Below are 6,000 nucleotides of genomic sequence, written 5' to 3' on the forward strand. Positions count from 1 at the left end.
CTCTCCACCTAGCCCAGGGAGGAGTGTCTGGAAGGTAAGTCATTCAACTCCTGTTTGCTGAACACCTACTATATGGGACCCCCGAGTCAGATAAGGCTGCACCCTTCAAGGGGCTCACGGTCCACGGGAAGAGATTTAGATGGGGGAGGGCAGGGAGAGCCCCTCTGAGGAGGTGACATTTGAGCTGAGATCTGAAGAGGGAGAAAGAGCAGACCAAGAAAAGAAGCCGGCTACAGCTGATGCAAAGGCCTTGAGGCAGGAGAGAAAGCACCATGTTCTAAGGACAGAGAGAGGCCAAAGTGTCTGGAGCCTGGTGATCGAGGGGGGAGGACAGTGAGGGAGGAAACCTAGCGATGCTGAGGCCAGTGTGAGTTTGGTTTTTATTTTAGAGCAAGGGAAGTCATAAGCCTCAGTGAGTAGAGGGTGACAAAGCCAATTCTCAGTTTAAAAAGCTGTTAGCTAGGATCTTAACGGGTCCCGGCGCTCCCTTCCCTGCCCCAACCTCTGCCTCTTCCTGGCTGGGAGAATTGAGCCTTCATCACCTATGTGCTGGGGGGCAGGGGTGGAGGAGTGGCGGGGGAGGGAGTCCCAGACCTCTGTGAAAGTCATGGACCTCTCAGGAACGTGCTCATTCACCACCCCCCTCACAATTTCGATCACCATCCCAGGGGCCTCCACGCGTCCCCAGTAGCCCACCCAAGGGCCCCAGCTGGGAAGCCTGGAATTACTCAAACCCCACTGGCGCCAAGGCTCCCCGCCCTCTCTAGGCCATAGCTCCAGATGAAGGCTAATTCCAAAATGCCCGTGGCCAGCTGTGGCTCGGCCACACCCACAGGCCACCAGGCCTGCTGCCCAGCGGACTGGAATCACGGCCAGTGGCTGAGGGCTGCGGGTGGCTGTTCCCATGGCAACGGATGTCTGAGGGGAAGGGCTTCCTCCCCACCTGGCCTCAGGTTTCTGCCCCCGGGAGAATTCCAGAAGAACCTAATGGTCTCTGGGACAAAGCCAGCTCTTTGTAGGACCGAGGTGAACAAACCAGCTGAGTGTCCCCAGCCTCTTGGTATCCTGTCTCTGTGGCTTCTAGGTAAATGTGGGGGGATGTGATCTCATGGGGGGCCTGCTGTCCATTGGGGCAGCCCCCCAGAAGAAGACCATCAGACCCCACACCCTCCTGGCTCTGTGACCTTGGGCAGGTTCCTTCACCTCTCTGAGTGTGTTCCTCTCCTGTAGCTGGGAGGGATTGGTGAGGATCAAGCCCTATGCAGTGCCTGGCACACAGCAGGTGCTGCATACATGCACATAGGCCAGCCCTGGTACTCCCCCACCCTCGTCCCCAATTGTTTCTTCTCCACATCACGACTTGAGCCCTTCCCTGGCACTCAGAGAAAAAGCCAAAAGACCAACCAGAATTCTCAACCCCTACAACCCCATGTTCCCCGATCTCACCCAGGTGGATGTGAGCAGGGCTTCCCATGTCAGAGGTGAGGGGACTAAGGCACAGGGGGCAGTGCCAAGTGGCTGCTAGAGGGGCTGGAGAGTGTCGTTTGAATTCAGACGGTCCTGGGTTCAGATCCTGACTGCATCACCAGCAGGTACCTCAGGCAAAGGGCTTTCACTGTATGGAGGCTCAGTTTGTCTATCTGTGAAAAAGGCTGGAGAAACCCACCCCTCTGAAGTGTATTGGGAGGAGGGACTGAGATGGCCAGGGTCTGCAGGAATCCAGCCCCACGTGGTGGTTTTGGCTGCATCCCTAACTCTGAGGAGCACTTCAGGCCCCCAGGAACCTAGACACCAACTCTTGGCCTAAGCCAAGCTCTGGAGCTGCGAGGACACCAGCAGGGCTAAGGGGGTGCCCAGGGGAGAGAAGGAGGGGAGAGGGCAGAGGCAGAACAGCATGGGGTGTGGGAACAGAGAGGAAGGAAGTTTCTGCCTGGGAGTGTAGGGGAGAGCCATGCCAGGGAAGCCTGCTGCCTGCTGGACTCAGTAGTTCTCATCTGTAAAATGGAGACACTAATGCCAACCTCACAAGATGCGGGAAGGAAGATGTGTAAGGGAGAGTGTAGGGTAAACATAAGAGTGCTCAGAAGGGGATGTTGGTCTTGGTGGGGGAAGCACAGTGCCCACACAGGACTAGTTACTGAGCGTTACTGTGTCCTGGCATTGCCCGGCCCTCATGAGCATGATCGTGTTTAATCTTCCCAGGTAGGGGAAGGGGTAGGGACAGTTGCTATTCCCATGTTATAGACAAAGAAGTAAAGCTCAGAGAAGCAAGGTCACCTGCCTGAGGTCACACAGCTTAGAAATACAGTACAGCCACTCCCAGGTACTTTGGACTCCAGAGACCACATTCTTCTTTTTTTTTTTTTTAATCTTTTGTAACAGCTCTATTGAAATACAATTCACATACCATGCAATGCACTCACTTGGAGTGAACTATTCAATGGTTTTTAGTATACTCACAGATAGATGAAATTCTTACCACAGTCAATTTTAGAACATTTTCATCATCCTGAAAAGAAACCCCATACCCTTTAGCCATCACTGCTGCAAGCCTCTCCAGCCCCTTGCAAACACTAGTCTACTTTCTTTCTTTTTTCTGTTTTTTTGGGATGCGTTGGGTCTTCGTTGAGGTGTGCAGGCTCTAGGTGTGTGGGCTTCAGTAGTTGCGGTACTTGGGCTCTAGAGCGCAGGCTCAGTAGTTGCGGCACGTGGGCTTGGTTGCTCCGCGGCATGTGGGATCTTCCTGGACCAGAGATCGAACCCGTGTCCCCTACATTGGCAGGCGGATTCTTAACCACTGCACCACCAGGGAAGTCCCTAGTCTACTCTCTGTCTCTATGGATTTGCCTCTCCTGGACATTTCATATAAATGGAATCATACAATATATGGTCTTTGATGTCTGGCTTTTTTCACTCAGTATAATGTCTTCAAGGTCCATCCACTTTGTATCAGGCGTGAACACTTCATTCTTTTTTTTTTTTTTTTTTTTTTTTTGGCGGCACCACGTGGCTTGCGGGGTCTTAGTTCCCTGACCAGGGATCGAACCTGGGCCCTCAGCAGTGGAAGAGTCCTAATCACTGCACCGCCAGGGAATTACTTCATTCTTTTTATTGTCAAATAATATTCCACAGTATAGATATACCACATTTCATTTATCCGTTCATCATTTGAGTTGTTTCTATTTTGGCTAGTATGAGTAGTGCTGCTGTGAACACTTGTATACAAGTCTTTTTGGTATTCATATGTTTTCATTTCTCTTGGCTGTATCCCTAGGAGTGGAATTGCTGGGTCATATGGTAACTCTGTATTTAACTTTTTGAGGAACTGCCAAACTTTTCCACAGTGGCTGCACCATTTTACATTCCTACCAGCAGTGTATGAGGGTCCCAGCTTCTCCACATCTTTGCTAACACATATTATGATCTGTCTTTTTGAGACCATATTCTCATTGACTTTGCTGTACTAGAATCTGCCCAGCTTGGGTTCAAATGCCACCAGCTGTAGGATCTCAGACACGTGGGCTCTCTGTGTCCTTTTGTAGGAAATGGCATAGGAACCCCTCCCTTCCGGGCTGTCAGGAGGTGAAGTGGCAGCATCAGGGCTATGCTAACTGTAAAGTGAGGTGCGTATGTCTTGTTTTTATAACCGGGGGTTGGGGCAGATGTACCAGGTATAAAGTCCCTGAGATGTGGACCCATCTGGCTCCCGATCTCTCCCCAGTGCCTGGCACTGATTCTGGCATACAGTAGGCTCTTGCTAAGTGTAGACCCTCGATGCTGCCAGGAACCTCCCTTAGTGGAAGTGGCCGTGCCTCTGCTAGGGACTCGGGGACCCATGTGGGACCAGGTGCTGGGCCTGCCTATAGCCTCTACGGGACTCTCTGCCCGTTTTAAGGGCTTTGAAAATTTTTCCTTCCCTAAGAGGAAAAGTTCCTTCTGTTGAGAGTCTCTCGTTCTTCCAAGGCAGAGGCTGGAGAGTTTCACCAGAGACAAAAAACAGTGAAATAATGGCAGTCACATCCTAGCAGTGGCCCTTGTTCATATTAGTCAAACCACCGAGTGTTTGCTGGGTGCCCCGAGCACCTCACTTTCTCTTCCCACTCCCCCCTTTCCTGCAAGGCAGGCCTGCATGCTTTCAATCAGCCAGTATTTTTTCCCCAATTTTTCTTTTATTGCGGTAAAATACACATAACAAAATTTGCCATCTTAAGCCATTTGTAAGTGTACAGTTCAGTGGCTCAAAGAACACTCACATTGTTGTGCAACCATCACCACCATCCATCTCCAGAACTCTTGTCATCTTGCAAAACTGAAAGTTTGTACCCATTAAACTGTAACTCTATTCCCCCCTTCCTCCAGCTCGATCAACCAGTATTTTTTTTTAGATAATTTTTAAAAATAATTTATTTGGCTGCGCCAGGTCTTAGTTGTGGCATGCAGGATCTTCGTTGCGGCGTGACAGATATTTAGTTGCGGCATGCAGGATCTTTTAGTTGCAGCATGCGGTATCTTTAGTTGCAGCATGCATGTGGGATCTAGTTCCCTGACCAGGGATCGAACCCGGGCCCCCTGCATTGGGAGCACGGAGTCTTAACCACTGGACCACCAGGGAAGTCTCAATCAAACAGTATTTTAAAAGCATCTACTAAGTGCCAAGGGGCTGGTCCTGCAGCTGCAAATGAGACAGACGTGGTCCTTGCCTTGTGGGAACTGATACCCATTTTTCATATGAGAAGACTGAGGCACTGAGAGGGAGAGGCTCTTGCTCACGGCTCCCACCTCATCAGTGGCAAAACAGAGTTTGAACCCACGGCTGGCATAGGGGCCAAGATCCATCTTCTCAGTCCAAGATGAGTCACTTTTTTGCATGGGGCCTCAGTTGCCCCGTCCATGAAATTGGGTTCAGGAGGGAGTTGGGTTAACCATACGGATGCTGAGGGCTCATGCCTCTTCCCCCTAACTTTGGAGAAGAGCAGACACCCTCCCCGACCCTATCTTCTCTCGTCCCCTCCATCACCTTCCTACTAACCTGAATTATCCCTGTCATTTTCTTTCTATTTGAGAAGGGTCTTTCTGCAGAAATGGGCTCCAGACTAGTTATGCCCATGACTCCTCTGCTTCCCAACCTGGCCCAGCCCCAGCCCCAGCCCAGAAGGCCCCCAACAGATAGGCTTTCCATCAGGGAAGTATGAGGGGCCCCCTGTTTACATTCCTCACTGCCAGATAGCTGCCTGTCTGCTCTGTTTAAGATCCTGGAAACCCAGAGTAAAAAGTTTCTCTTCCCCATCCCCTCATGGAGGGAGCTTTGGAGAGGCCACACTACCTTCCAAGCCTCAGTTTCCCATCTGTAAAATGGGCACAGCAATCCCTACCTCATAGCCTGGTGGGAGGAAGGTTTACATGACACCCCCCCACCCCACCCCTTGCTCAGCGAGTTCATTATTAAGGTTTCTTTTTGGTAAATGTTTCACACTGGTGGTTTGAATTTTATTTTAATTTTTGGTCTGTTCGTTTTGGCCACAAGGCATGCAGGATTTTAGTTCCCTGACCAGGGACCGACCCATGCCCTCTGCAGAGGAAGCACGGGGTCTTAACCGCTGGACCACCAGGGAAGTCCTCAAACTGGTGGTTTGAACACATCACTTCCATTAAGGTTCTCTGTCTCCAGTGATTCTCAAATTCCACTTTCTAGCTGCCGAACCGACACCCCGTGGTTAAGTAGAATAGTAGAACTATTTCTACTTGCAAGCTCAGGAGGAAGGACGTACCCCACTGTCTTCCCAGTGGGAGAGTTAGCTCAGTTTAGTAAAAACAATAACGATAAAAAGGGCTAAGAATGCTCCTTGAGCTCTACACAGACCTGGTGCTCCCCCCATCTTCACTGTGATGTGAGGTGGGGACATATCTACACCGCGCTCTACAGAGGGGACACTGAAGCACAGAGAAGGGACCAGCTGTTCAGTTAGTGAGTCACAGAGCTAGGGCTTGGGCTCAGGGAGT

This window comes from Balaenoptera ricei, chromosome 14, assembly GCF_028023285.1.
Source record: "Balaenoptera ricei isolate mBalRic1 chromosome 14, mBalRic1.hap2, whole genome shotgun sequence".
Classification (NCBI taxonomy): domain Eukaryota; kingdom Metazoa; phylum Chordata; class Mammalia; order Artiodactyla; family Balaenopteridae; genus Balaenoptera; species Balaenoptera ricei.